The 15,903-nt window shown below is 40.2% G+C and overlaps 1 non-coding gene across 1 annotated transcript; it reads right to left on the bottom strand.

Moving 5' to 3' along the window:
• Positions 1-6,504: 6,504 nt before the first annotated feature.
• Positions 6,505-6,576, bottom strand: trnad-guc. The gene has a single exon. It is a non-coding gene; the product is annotated as a tRNA-Asp (tRNA).
• Positions 6,577-15,903: the final 9,327 nt, after the last annotated feature.

Raw genomic sequence — 15,903 nt, 5'->3', positions numbered from 1 at the left:
AATATTCCTGATTCCCGGGAGAAGAGGGAAGGCCACAAGGCTCGAAAGCAAACGTTGGTGGGTTTGCTGCATGTCATGAAATTAGGGGGTCGTCACTCATTATGATATTTTAGGCAAGTGCGCTCGAACATGTGACTTAGCGGAGGTATGTATTAGAGTTAAAGTGACACTGAATGCATGTTTGCAAAATGGATTAACATTTGCATTTGTCTCTTTTTATCAGATCTTCGTATAAATCTTGGTGTTGTGGCAGGCGGGGGACCCTTAGGGAGATCTCCAAATTGCCACTGGTGTACTTTGATAGCTGCTTGGTAGTAATGTGTCCCTGCTGCAGTATTTCCGACTGCTTCTCCATCTCTGCTTTTTTTGAATCAGTTGTTTTGGATCAATAAAGATGGAACACATGGAGGAAAGGTTAACGTCAGAGATATGAACATTTGTATGACTCGTCTTGGACAAAAGTTTCAGTCGCTATCGTTGAAAGTGAATAGCCACTCACCGTGTTCCCCAGAGTTTGATAAGAGACAAAAAGCGTTTTTAATCGGTCCAGGCAGCTGTTAGCTTTAGCTTAGCATAGTTGCTGTAATGTAATGTTGCCAATTAGCCAGTCGTTTGCAAAAGTGATAAATAAACTCAAGCATTTTCCTAATTACTTCTTGTAATTGCAAAAGAAGCACGCAGTACCTGAAACCCCCAACATCTGTCAACACACCTGTGTGACTGGTTTTCAGGTGCTGCGTGGTGCTTTGCCATAATATAGTCCCAATTCTACTGTAGTATATGGTCCTCTCCATTCGTTCTCAGTATTTGTTTCCTTTTTTGGGGATGTCTATATAAAGTTTAAAGGTTAAAAGGTGATGTACCAGTTGTCAGTCCATAAAACTGCTAGACCTTGTAAGGAGACAAGTTTTGTTTGTGAATGGGGGTTCTTGGGGATAAGAACCATATATAAGGGGTCTGTAGAAGCTGAATGGCAGAGAGGATTCAACGATTGGCCAGAAGCTCTCTCAGATTCGGCAAGAGTTTGACATTGTTCTTTCTTGTAAATAAACCTTTTTAAATGCAAGATAAGACTTGTCAGCGGTGATCACTTCTTTCTTCAGCACATCAATATACAACACTACATCTGCCATAGTTAATCCCTTCATGTTAATTACATTGACACTTGAACTTGATGCAAATAAACAGGTCACAAGAACTAATTAGGAAAATTCTTGAGTTTATTTATTACTTCTGCGAACGACTGGCTAATTGGCAACACAACATTACAGTACCTATGCTAAGCTAAAGCTAACAGCTGCAGGCATTGTCGGATTAGGACAATGCCTGGACCGATTAAAAAAACATTCTCACTTATCCAGCTCTGGGGAATACGGTGGCTGACTTATGTCCACATATGGGTGGCGTATCCCTTTAAAGAAATTCAGAGATAAAAGGAAACATCTTGGAGACGTGAAGTGGGAAACACAAAGGAAACACCATCCGCCACTTTGTGTGTAGCAAGGAGGTAGCTCCCAAATACATGACAACTAACCCGAACCCTGAGCAGGGACTGGATGACGTAACGTTTAAAGTTTAATGAGGAGCCCTCACTGACGCTCTTTGTGGATGAATGTGAGCAAATTCCTGCAGCCAAGCTAACATGTGGCTTTGGCGACGGATAATAAGACATCAAAGTTAAAAATGGACCCAATAAATAAGTCATAAGAAGCAGTGTGTGTATGTGTGTGTGTATGTGTGTGTCTGTGTTGATATTACTTTCTCTACATAACAAAGAAGTATTCATGTATGTGTCTTTTTCAGAGACAGCCCATCTCACAGCTGGGATACCCGGTCCTCAGGAGTGGGGGCGATCAAGCCACGGGGGCGAGGGTTATTTTGGGAACCACCGAAGAGGAAGTGCTTATTTTCACCGCCACAACCCCCCCATCCTCCCTCACATCTCCCCCCCCTCATCCCAGCCTCCCGTCGTCTGACAGCTCCCTCTGTTAATTTGCACAACCTCAATTAGCCTTCAGCGGCGGAGAATAAAGGAAGTGGTCAGACAAAATCCTTTGGAAGGGTCTATTCAGCTCAGACGGGGAGAGAGCGTGCGTGGGGTTGGGTGGAGGTGGGGGGGGGATTGGTGTCGATGGTGGTGGTGGTGGGCCGCCGAAGGGATAAAAATACATCTGAGACTGAACAGGCGTTTGATGTTTGGACCAAGCAGCAGCGAGGCGGTTCAACCTCTAAACAGGGAACAGGTCTTTGAAAGGAGACCTGTGATGTCAAACGCCACTTTCACTGAATAAAAGCAACACACACACACGTAATGTATACATTATTATATTTATACATGACACATACGCTTTCATGTACCTATCGCTGGCAGACAAGGGTTATATTCTGGTCCGGTGAATGAGCTTTAACAGGTGAGCGTAGGTGGGAGAAGTCCCCTGCTGGTTTCACCTATTAAGATGAGAGGGAAGTCGGGTTAAAGTTGGATTTTCATTATCGCAGCTGCAGACATATAGATCCTGCAAATTGGTGTGAGACTCGTCGTGCGTACCGTTTCGTTCGTTATCAGTAGTTATGTTCTGATAACTCGTGTGTAATTCTAAATGTTAAAGGGTGTTAAAGAAAATTGGGGCTGCCTCGCCCTTAAATGTAAAAAAGGTCCCCAAAGGATACGAGACACAACAAGTCAGTGGTTGTCTAATAAAGGCCGGCGTCTCTTGTCCTACTTTTGTCCTGCACCGTCGGGACTAGTCGGACCAGCGTGTTGGCAGCTGTTCAGCTGATCCAACGTGATGAATTGACTGGAGAGTGAGTTGGTGGAACAGATAGATCTGTCTCTCTCTCAGAGAGAAAGGAAACAGGAAGTAAAACAAAACAGGGCACACAGAGCATTCTTTTAGTTTTCTTATCTTCATCTCATCTCGACACTCAGCGACCGTTTTCCACAACAACGTGACCATATACAATAATAAATAAACTGATCGTCACGATTCAGTCCATCTCTGTATGCTATACGTTTAGTAGCGCTTCCTAGCCTTCCGGCTAATAGTAGCTCTTCTTGTTTATTTTGCCAAGACACAGGCAGAACTCGGAAAACTTTATTATATATAATAGTGACAATAAACAATAAAGACTATTTTAAAAAAGCATTTAAGACATTCTCAAGTGTTGAGCCCCCTAGTGGTCCGTGGTGTAATTGCAAGGCGTCCATGAAAATAAAATCCTTAAAAAAAAAAAAAAAAAGATCATGACTTATATAGAAATAGAATAATTTCACTCAAATGTGAGACTTTTATCTACCTAAACTTACATCTGTTTGTCCAATTTACTGTATTTTATTAAGAGATCTGGCTCCCATTGTTTAAAGTTTCTGCATGATGCTCTTATTGTGAAACATCTGCAGGAAGGAAACTCATTAACATGCGCGTTCAGGCTAGCACTTGAAATTAAGCTACAAACAAACAACGATAATAAGCACAGTTGCACAAAGAACCCCCACCCATCTCCAGGATGGATCGTGGGGGCTCCTCAGGGTAGAACAAAAATGTGCACCGGTTCGAGGACCCCCCCAAAAAAAGTTTGAGAACCACTGGGTTAGGTGTCAGTGTTCTGCTTGTGAGAGCTAAAATAGCTAAAAACATTCCTGTGTGAGATCGGAAATTTGCAAGTTAAAAATCATACAGTGTCTATAGATGTATTTAAACAGCTCCTTGTAGAGGAGGCCAACGGCAGATGGAATAAATGACTCTTTGTAGATATTCTTCTTGGCCATTGGTTCGACCAGTCTGCAGCCTGAGGGCAGAAGCTGCTGAGTGGAGGTTGACAAAGAGATCCTGATACATCTGGTTTGCCCTTTTTTTTTTATTGTGTTTATAGGAAGCTGGAAGCTGTTTTTGTCCAATAATCTTTTAGGCCTGATTGTCTTTTTTTAAAAAATAAAACAGGCACAAATTGTCAAAGTAATTTAACTAAAACAGCTTATGATCGTGTTTCTTTTTGCAAATAATAATAAAAAGGGACTATTTTTAGATTCTTAGTAATAGGTAAGTAGGAGAATATTTGATGTGAACAGCTCTGATGTGTCTCTGCAGGGTTTTCTGCTTGTGATTGGATAATTGCATGAATGGCCAAGTGAAGCGCACACATGAAACTCCACTTACATGCATGCATTTCTCATCGGTTACTCGTCACCCACAATCTTTTTGCCTCTCATTCAATAAACACACACAAACTAGACATTATTAGCCTCATGCTCCCATAAAATTCAGGTTTTTTACAGTTTAACGCTGCGTAACTGGCTCCTTTAAAAAGGCTGAGAGTGTGTGAGCGTCGGAGCACACGGTGACGGAGATGAAGATAGAGGCTGATGTTTGTTTGTGATCGGGGCATTAGTAGCCATCTGTGACCTTGCTATGTGAAGAAAGCCTCTGGATTATGTGTGTGTGTGTGTCTCTGGTGGGGTTTTGCCTTCAACACATTTGCAGGAAAGCTCTTCTGACAACACGGGAGCAGTGCAGGAAACCTCCTCTCCATTTCTGTCTGCTTTTGGAGGTTTAGTTTCCCCTTTAGATCCTCACTAGAGGTGAGAATATTCATTTCTACTCATTCTCAAAGTTTCCTTTTTGCTTTTTAACTCGATATTAGTTAGTTGTATTTACACAAAGTATCGGATTGGTATCGCCGATTCCAGTATCGTATCGGAAAGGAAATCGGTGGTATCGAGCATCATCTCATCTTCCATACTTCCTCACTAGGCTCGTGGGGATTACTGGAGCCTATTTCAGCTGGCATGCACACCTAGGGTCAATTTAGAGACACCAATTAGCCTAACGAGCATGTCTTCGGAGGTGGGAGGAAACCGGAGTACCCGGAGAAAAACTCCACCCCGAAAGGCCAGAGCTGCACTCAAATCCGTACCTTCTCGCTGGGAGGCACCAGCGCAAATGTGATGGAAAATTACACTTTCATTCTTACTGTCTGTCTGTATTTGCTCAGGTGACCTTTTAGCCTACATGAGCTCACAACAGGTTAAAATAAGTTCAGCAAAAGTTCATATTAAGTGTGATGTTACGTTACCATCTCCCATGTGCAGACTGAAGACCGTTACTTGTCTCGTTTGCACTTCGCTTGCACTTCCCCTTCGATCTTCTCACCTCCTGTCTAAAAAGAAAAAAAGACCCGAAAGGTGGAAAGTTCATGGAAAGGATGCGCCCACATGTTGTGTGTATAATTGTCATTTTAAGATGTTTGTGCACTGCTATAAAAAGAACGTGAATGTGGAGGAGAGACAGAGCTGTTTCCTGTCGTACACGGAGCCGCTCTTCCCCTAAACCTCGCTTCACATATAGAACAACTGACCGGAAAAACATTTTATTGAGGAAAACAAGAATTGCCATCACACTAACCACTATACCTATTTAAAAAGTGGACTAGAAAGGGCCACTACGCTGCAAGTATTTGATTCATACATCACCCAGGTCTTATGGATTAGCGGTAGAAAGCCAGACAAACCTCACCAACCCAAGCACACGCCGATCTTAACAGAAGACGAGTGCAAAAACAAGGTAAATCTAGGTTAAAGTAGAAAGTGCACGTTTTATACGCAGCCTGCAAAACCCAGCTCTCATTATTATTATTATTAGCTGGGTCTGTCGGAGCCAGAGGCAGCATTTAAATCAGGTTGTGCGTCTCTCACCAAATTTGCAACATGCAACTCGCGTGAGATTATTTCCCTTCCATTCATTTCACTATTCAAACACAAGTACCCACCCTCACGCCTGCATGTCAAGAGAGCTGTGGAACAAACACATTAATGTTCTTTCACATTAATTTGAAACAAGTCACCATGACCTGTCATTATCTGAATTTTCTGAAAACTTTTTTTTTTTTTAAATTTCCACTTTAAAAGAGGAACAACCTGCTCTACAGCTTTAAAGGCCTGTCCGCATATAACGTGATTCTCTCCCTGTTCATATCTTTGTAGTCAACAGTGGACGTTCCAGGCTCTGGTTGGATGTATCTGCTGTGACTCTTCTTCTAAATGAGAAGAAAACACTATCAAGGACGCTCTAAGCCTGGTGATCCATCACATAAACATTTGGGGAGCTCCTAGTTTGTGTGATTATATCAATCCACTGCATCGGACGCTCACCTTAAAGTTGAGATTAGCTCAACGTCGCTCAGGTCTGTAAATATTACAGTGGGTTCAAGAATAATTCTTCAATCAAACATGCAGGCAAAACAAGGACCAGAGGAGGAGATTCCACTGATGAAAAAGACAAGGAAAATATTATTTAAAGTCACAGAAATGAAACTTAGAGGCAGCTGAATGATAAACCACTTCCCACACCTGACTCCACTCCTGTAATTAGGAAAAAAGGAAACAGAAAGAAGAGGAGAGGTAATAGAAACACTGACATTTTCCTGAAACACGTTTACGTGGTAAAGGTACGTGATTTTTCATGTTGATATAAAAGTTTATCACAAAAGTTCAATAAAATGAGAAGTCTCCCCGTCGGGGAATCGAACCCCGGTCTTCCGCGTGACAGGCGGAGATACTGTCCACTATACTAACGAGGAAGTAACAGAGGGCGACACGTGTCTCAAAGTCTCAAAGACTCATGGGATATCGCGAGACGTGACTACGAGAGTTGCAGCCCATTCGCAAAACACCTTTCAATGGAAACGCTACACACTTAAGCAAAATTTCAGAAACATCGCTTATGTATTCCTCTTTATTGCCAAAATTATTAACAAGTAATTTTTACCTTTCATCCCTTATCCTCCTGAGACCTGAGCTTTTGTTTGCGATGCGTTTTTAATGTCTCCAAGCTATTTAGAATTAGTAGGACCTAAGATGTATAAAAACTAAGCATCATCTTTGAAAAATAAATAATATCCTCATATGTGGACACGGGGATTATTTCCCTGTATAATACAATAAAGATGCCAATGTGTAAAAAAAAAAAAAATGCACGAACATGACTGCGCAAAGACGGAACTGCAAACAATGAAATCCCAACGTCCTCAAATGAGTACCTGTTAATTAGTGACGTTGTAGTTCGTTACTACTCATAGTAATTTGATACATTTGTATTAAACTAGAAAAGTTAATAAGGATAAATCAACAAGTTTCAACCGGGTTTTGGTCTGAATGAATGAAAAACAATATTTAGATGTAATTTTAGACTGGATGAGACCAGTAACCAAGAGAAATTAAATAGGACAGAGACAGCAGATGACATTGGAGCTCATTGGATCAGAGACGCTTTGTAAGACTTTAGATATTATAATATATAAATCATAGATGTTTTCTGGACCAGACCAGTATTATTTCCCTGTTAATATCTTTGTGTCCCTTTCTCTTTTCTGAATAATTCTTTACATGCTCTGCTGATGACATAATATTCATGATTCCCAGAAGATGAGTCTTTCTCCTCTACTGCCACCATCAGGTCAAATCTGCACTTACATATGAGAGAAAACTATTTCAGACTTTAATGTGAATCTTTTTGTTTTCAGAGATCATAATGTCCTGTCTTATATATCTCAATCTTATCTTTAATCCAGTGCCTTTTCCTCTTTCTTCCCTCTGCTCTCTCTACAGCCACAATTATCCATTATGTGTTTTACCTACTGGCTTTACAAGGTTTCCCATCTGAAAACGGAGCTCTATTAAATCAAACAACCCGATTTAATAATTACAAAATGCCAACACCTTGGAGAGGGCCTTAATTAGCAATTAGCAAAGTACACCACTGAGGTGACTCATGATAAAAGGATTATAGAAGCTCAGCTCCATACGGAAGGGACCAAACAAATTTACCGGCTCATTTTATTAGTGTAATCTATTGTTTATCTATTTGTTTTTAAGTTCATTCATTAAGGTTCTCTTTCTGTATTTCTTTATGCGAGTGTGCTGCAGCGTTTATTATAAGAATTTAACAATTAAAGTCTAGTTTAGGGGGCAACAGGTGCAGAAATAATAATTTGGTGCAGCTGATTCTTCATTATTAAATTACTTTTTACTGTATTTATTTAGTAATTCAGTGTTTTTCCTGATCAAAGAGGACCTGTCCACTCTTACAACATCAGAAAACAAATGTTCCTTTCACCCTCTAATAACCCATTTTTTATATATCAAGTACTGTTCATGTTCCCTTTCCTCCCTCTTATTATTTCCAGTTCATTTTTATTCGTAATTTATCTTTGTTTTTATCCTGGAAATCATTTATTTTTCATTTTTCATGATTCATCCAAGTTTTATTTCTGGTTTTCTACATGTAAGTGTGGAGTGTAGTTTGTGAATTCAATGTGAATATGAGACCCAAGCATTTGTTTCAAATGCATCTTAATTTTTTTAAGATAAGATTAAGATCTTTAGGTATTTTAATGCAAAAGCAGAATTGGAAACAATGAAATCCCAAAGTCCTCAAATGAGTAGTTGTGAATTTGTTAAATTTTCATGTCATATCAAACTTGAAAAGTAAATAAGAATAAATAAACAAGTGTACTGACTGTACCAGTACATGGCAGACAAAAGTGTCTCGTTATAAGGGCGTCTGTAACGAGCTGCAACAAACCTAAAACATAATGTCCCCATATGAGGACACCGGGTCTCAAGAGGGCACAGGTGCAAAACTAAATAATAATTTCTTGCATCCACTCTTGACTTCAGTAAACAAGTCACAAAATGTTCCTTTCACCACCTTCTATAACCTATTTTCATCAGTCCAGTTCTGTTCACGTTGCCTCTCTGTACCTGTTTCCATTCATATGATTATTGTTTTTATAATTTTTACCAGAAATTATTATTATCATGTAAAATTAGGTGAAAATTAGATTTTACAGGTGCGGTTCTGTATTTCTACATGTAAGTGACGCCTCAAAACCATAACCAATTTAATATGGATTTAATATGAGTTACTGTCCAGTTTAGAGGGCACAGGTGCATTTTTGTTTCTTCTACTTCTGTGATGATCCTGTTTAAATAAATATGAAATAAAAGCAGACGTCTGGTTTCCCACATGTCTCTGGTTTCTAAGACTTTTTGGTCAAACAGGACCTGTCCACTCTTAACATCAGTAAACAAGCTACAAAATGTTCCTTTCACCACTTTCTATAACCTATTTTCATAAATCCAGTACGGTTCACGTTCCCTCTCCTCTCCTTTCCTATTTCCAACTCATTTATATGGTCATTTTTTTGTAATTTCCAGCAGAAATTACAGTGTGTAACTGTAAATATACAGTTACTGTAAATATACAGTTAAAGTGTCCAATGCAGTTTGATGCCTCAATACCATAACCAATTCCCGGTACAGTTACAGGACTAACTTACTAATTTCCCGCAGCTTTTACTGTTCTCTTTATATTCACTGGTCAAACAGGATGTGTCCAGTCTTCAGACGTCTAAAAATAGAATCACAAAATGTTCTTTCCCCCTCCAATAACCCCCTTTTTTTATATATATATATAAATCTGGTAGTGTTCATGTGGCCTGTCCTCTCCTTACCTTTCCTCTCTCCCTGCTCTGCTCTCTTTCTTCTTGTCAGCTTTCCTTCCTCTGAACCCCATCGTCTCTATCCGTCTTTATCTTTTTTTTGTGTGTCTCTTATTCCCCCCCTCCCCACAAAAAAAAAAATCCTATTCCCATAAAACCATCTCTGACAGCTCAAAGCACAAAAACTCACCTGTTTTATTTATTTATTTTAAACTCATTTTTCTCTGCTCTCCCCCGAGCTGCGAGAAGTGAAAACAGAATGAGTCACGGAGAAGAAATTCAAACCAGAAAAGATAAAGAAATCACTCTCCCGCCGTCATCTCCCCGTTGACATTTCCCTTTTTTTTTTTTTTTTTTTTAAGTCTTGAATATTTTACTAGTTTGACGCTTTGGTTCCCAAAGGCATTTTCAAAATCTTCACTTCAGCACTTAATCTCTGGTTCATCACATAAAAAAAAATATATATATATATATAAGCTTCCAGGTGACGCGACAAATTGACAGAATAGCGTGCAAGAACATGTGCAAGACACATAGTTAGGAAATGTTGCAGGAACAAATGAATAACTCATGGCGAAGAAAACGGAAGAACAAAAGACGGTGCAGAGGTGAGCAAAGACAAAAACTGAAACAAAACATGCAAACCAGAGAGGGAAGGGAAAACCAGGACACATGGAATCTGGGAATATAGACATGAACAACAACTCAACAGATGAGATGAGAGTAAAGACAGCTACACGAGCACTGATGAGATAACAAGAAACAGGTGAACCATCGGGGGAGGAAACAAACGAGGCAACTTGGGAGAAAGGACTTGACAGGTTTGGTTCTGGAGGACGGGAGGATGCAGCAGGTCAATCTGAAGCTGGAGCCGAAGCTCCCTACGCATGCAACTCCTTGTAGGCTGTCTCAGAATTGCCTGATATGATCATCTGACAGATTTGTTGCAATTCTCAAAGAGAAGGAACTTGAAAGCATTGTGGTTTGTTAGTACTTTTAAACCATTTTGATTTTACCTGTATATATGATGACGTATGAATGATTGTAATGTCGCCTCTGCAAAACAGATTCTCTAATTCAGTGAGCTCACCTGGTTAAATAAAGGTCTAATAAAATTTAAAAATCAGCTTCTCTATTCACACATATCTTTGGTTGGTTGGAGGAAGTTTTGTGCAACCGGTTCTGTTGACTGGTCCAGGGATTTTCAGGTCGCCTCAGCCGCACACAGGCCGCAGGCTTCAGATTTGTGTTGCATGATGTGCGGCCACGAGCTGAGATCATGTTGCAGGTTACAATGAACCGAGGAAATGTTTCCGAGATTGTCAGTTGGTGTTTGCTGTAATTTTATACTCACTCTGGAGTCGTTTCATTCAAATTAACTTGGCGTGTGTATTTTCACTTAATTTGCATTTTGTTACTAGAGAAACAGCTGGTAGTTGCAGCTCAGTATGAGGCAAGCGTTTCAACCAACCTCCAGGTCTGAGCGATGAAGTCCATATGGAAGTGAAAAAAAAAAACTGCAGTTCATCGATTGGCCACTAGAGGCTCCAGAAGGGAGCAAATCCCCATAGACCCCCATGTTAAAAAGACCAAATTTATATATTTATTATGTTTACAGACTGTTTTTTTTTCTAACAAATTTGTTTATTTTATTGAAGATTTAAAATTCTTCTAGCAGTCTCAACCAATGAATGTTGAAACAAGATATTTCCTAGTCTAAGTAGTGGATTCATATTTCGCACTTATTATTATATATTATAAAGTATTATTTATTATTAATTACATTTTAACTTAAGTTCCAGTTTGACTGTTGGCCTCCCGTTAGCCTGGCTAACACACCGGAGCCTCACTGGAAGGCTAGCCTCAGGCTAATTCATTAGCTGACTAAATAGAGCTACCAGACTAGCTATGTTGGTCACTGAAACCAACCATTAAAAGAATTCTTATTGGATGTTCTTGTATGAGATTTTTTTCTTTAAAATGATCCGAAATGGACCAAAATCTCGAAATCAACTGGAAGCTTGTCACTAGCTCAGGTGAGGACTAGCAGAGAGGCCGAGGCTAGCAGCTAGCGGCCTCTGGCAGCGCCCGAAGCGGGAATGCCCTTAAATATGCGGAATTTTAAACCTTAATAAAAAACTAAACAAATGAGTTAGAAAAAAATCATCCCCTGTGGTTGTCATGAATAGTGAAATAAACCATTGAGACCAAAATCGGTTTCTGAACCAGGCTGTAAACATGTTTAATAATGTAAAGTTGGACTTTTTAACATGGAGTCTGTGGGGATTTGCTCCCTTTTGCGCCTCTGGTGGCCACTTGATGAACTGCAGCTTTTTGCACTTCCGCATGGGGTTCACCGCTCAGCCCCGGAGGTTGCCATATTTGGAGTATGCCAGAGAAAAGCTTATTCAACATGGCGACTACAAGCTCCGCCCACTTCGGGCTTCATTTTTTGAGGTTCAGAATCTAATGGGTGACGTCACCACGGGTTTGTCCATAGTATAAAAAGTCAGTGATTTCAATGTCTCCAATTCAATCAACGCTTGTATACTATTCTATACCACCAACCATTACACAATGTTTTAAGTGAAAAACACACAAAAAAAAACATGCTAATTTAGATTTAAAAATGATCAATTCCTCTTGTCCTTATCCACTTTGGGAACCGTTTGGTTATATTCCTGTTAATAAAACTCTAATTTCCTCAGCTGAGAGATGCCTCTTTATTCCTGTAGCTGTCAGTGTCTTTCACGCCCACGCACCCACACAAACACCCGCCACCCACGCAAGCGTGGCATCACCTTACACCCACGGGCAGCCCTGAAGTGAAGAAGAATGTTCCTCGTTGAAATGCACCGACACTGACATATCACAGGGATATTTAGGCAAAATATTGCATTCAAAATTATGAAAATCACTTTTATGGAAATGAGATCCATCCACCGCTGTCAGTCAGCCTCTCTGGTTTACAGGTGACCCCGGACAGCTCGGTGCTTTCTCCTCCCGTCAATCACGGTTAAAGGCAGACGGGGATATCTCCTCGACTGAAGCCGCACATCTGTCGCCAGTCAGAGCGTTCGGGCCTCGTCACCGTCTGAACTCTGCTCCGTGGAGACAGCCGAACAGAGATAATCAACTCGAACAAAGCTGCCTCTGTCTCTGATGTGACCGGGCTTTAAAATGATCCACGGATGACTTTTAACTGTGTAATCATCTGGGCTCTTTCCTCCTTTATTTATCACGCCTTTCCTGCCTTTCAGATGTCTGCAAGAGTAAAAAAAACAAAACTGCATCTGCTCAAGTTTAAAAGGATATTTGGTAAAACAGTTCCAAATATGTCCATATCCGTAGCCTTGTTGCTGCCTATTAACCTAAAATCAAGTTTGAAAACCCTTGTTTTAATAATGTGGTTTGCACATATTTTGCGACTGCAGTGAATCCTGCAGGAAAAAAAACGCTTCAGCTTGTTGCCCCAGTTTTTATCATGTTTAAATTCAAAATACATCCTGTAGATGTCTACCGTCGCTGTTTGTTTTTCCCCAGGATGCTGTGACAAAAATAAATAAAAAAAAAAAACAAGCCCATCAGACTGTTTCTTTTAAATTGCCCCGAATGCATTTCAGTTCAGTTTGAGCTGCCTTTCAGTCTGTCTGTCAGCGCTTCTGCTGCAGAGCCTGTTCATCCTGTCATTAACCGACTGCATCTCAGACGTGACAGTCAGAGAGTTGTCAGAGGTTTGACGGGTCATCATTAGGGAGAATGAAAACTATTAAAATAACTCTTCTTTTTTTTCGTGATAACTTTCACATTCCCACTGATCACACAGGAACGCTGCAGCTATGTTATGGCATTGTTCTGTTGCAGGTGGATTGCAGTATTCTTTTAAAATAAAAACAGGGGGCTGTAAGACTTGATAATTTCTCATGGAACCGCCTCAGTCAGAAGAGAAGGACTTGATCAGAAGGAATCTTCAATCAGGTGGAGACGTGTGGCGTAAACCTTTTACCATCGGTTCAATAGTAAAATATTGGAGGAAATAAACCCATTCTTCCTTAACATGTTGGCTCCATGTGAGGTAATGACGTCTGTGAGGGTTATCAGTCTAGCATTCAGTGTATCTACAAACCAAGGTGAAACAAGGACAGCTGAAAGAAACGACCGTTGAGGGGTTTACATGTTTATTAAACTCACATGACGTCCTGTTAAAAACCTAAAACATCTTCAAAAGACAGATTATTAGAAGAATATTTTTGAAATTGTGCAAAGTAATTGTTTTTTTAGCCTCCTCTAAAGTGAAGTCAAAGCAAGTCCAGCTCCCCCTGGTGGCTGGCTACAGTATAAATAATAAGCTCCACCCCCTCCATTTTAGTGGATGGGACTGGGATGAGCCAGAGCTGTATATTAGAGAGAGTCTGGCCAATTAGAGAATGCTGATTGGTTCTGAGCTGGCCACGTGTTTCATGGGCGCCATGTTTGCTACATCTAACCAATATTCACCCATAGAGAAGTGACAATAACAGAATGAAGTTGGATTAAAAGTTAAGATAAGCCACAGTGCTCAGTCTACGGCTCCAGCACAGGATCAGGAAAACACGGTGAACAAAAGGAGAAAGTTATGAGAGCAGAAGATTAAAAGTCATACCATCATTAATGTGTATCTCAAAAACGCCCAACACCACTTTATAAATGAGTTTCAAATGCTTGAAGTTAGCCAAGACTTACAGTAGAGTAGTAGAGCTCCCCCTGGTGACTGGTTGCAGCATAGGTCATAAGCTCCACCCCCTCCATGTTAGTGGATGGAACTTGGACCAAATTAAAACACTAAAATATGCACTAAAACACTAAAAAGGATGCATGTTAATTAGTTGCCGTGTCAACCACTCCATAAAGCAGCCTCGTGGGACCATGAGAGTTACAATAAAAAAAAAATTAAATTAAAATAGGTACAGTGTATAATCCAACATTTCCTTGTAACTGGTGGAAGTAGAGCAGAGCGTGGTATTAATTAAACAAAAACAGTCACATTCTGGCTCCAAAGTCACAAGATGGTGCTTGTTTGGCCAATGCAAAGAAGTGGAGACGCATCATCCATATTTATATACAGCCTATAGCCGTAATGGCCATGTGGTATTCATCTAATGTCCACTATCTTATTCCAGAGCCAACGGAACGATCATCTGACCTCTTACTCCTACTTTGGTCGGCAGATTCCAAAGTGACTTGGCTGAGAACATCCCATTTCCAAAAGTGATTATCAACTAGTTGAAACATTTATCATGGCAATCCTGGACCGGCTGTTTGTACTCGGCTTAGTTCTATCAGGATGGATTTGTTCTTTCCTGTCATGCCACATGACAATGTCCAGCATTATTAGAGTTGTGGACAGGTTAAGGTCCACCTTCATTCCTCGACCTTGGATGAATGAAGGTTTTGTTCTGCCTCCACCACCAGCTCCTTGACGAAGGTGATCGTGCTCAGGTTTCATTTTGGCTGCTTGTTTCTTCTGTCTTTGTTGCTCCAAGATGTCTGCGAGAGTAGAAAAGTACTCTATTGTTAACAAAACTGCCCCTACTCAGGTTTTAAAGGATATTTGGTGAAACAAATTTATTAATAAACTGATGGATGCAACATGAAGATTAAAGGATTGTAGATAGCAACTCAGCGACTGTCATTTCTGTCGTCCTGCAGCTCAGTTTTAAAAAGGACTTTCCTCTGACATAAGCTTAACAACAGAGCTAAAAACAAAAGGGTAAATACACAGACAAACTGAAACAAACAAATAACACATTATTGGACATGAAAGACGTGACAGTCCCTGATATTATGCTGGATTTACTGTCTGTGCAACCTTGGTACTTTCCAAGTTCTGAGTAAGAAACTTCTGTGAAATATTTCCAAACCAATACGTCTACAATATGTACAATAAATAATTTAAACCGACTGATCAGCGTGATTTAGAGTGACCAGATTTGAGTTTGTGAAAAAGAGGACCCTTCAGTGGACACAGAGAGAGAGAGAAAGTTTTTTAAAATTGTTTCTAAGTTTGAGTTTGACACATTTGACACAGTTTTTAGCTCTTCCTATCTTCATAACGTTGTAGCCTCCCAGCTAACAGTAGTTCTTCATAGCTTCCTAGCCTCCGAGCTAAATGTAGCTATTCATAGCTTCATAGCCTCCCAGCAAATAGTAGCTCTCCATAGTTTTGTAGCCTCATAGCTAATAGCAGCTCTTTCCTTTTCCCCCTTTAAATGATGAGCACAGATTACTGTCACGTGTTGTTATGAGGAGTTATGTCATACCAGAAGTAATCTTAGTTTTTCTGTGAAGTGCTCAAGTGCATGTTTGGTTTGTTCATTCGTTTGTTTTGTGCAGACACAGAAGACAAGTTTTGAAGTCATAATCTGT

This window comes from Mugil cephalus, chromosome 17 (genome assembly GCF_022458985.1).
Source record: "Mugil cephalus isolate CIBA_MC_2020 chromosome 17, CIBA_Mcephalus_1.1, whole genome shotgun sequence".
NCBI classification, from domain to species: domain Eukaryota; kingdom Metazoa; phylum Chordata; class Actinopteri; order Mugiliformes; family Mugilidae; genus Mugil; species Mugil cephalus.
The sequence above is the reverse complement of the archived record's forward strand: the minus strand, read 5'-3'. Positions and strand labels throughout refer to the sequence as shown.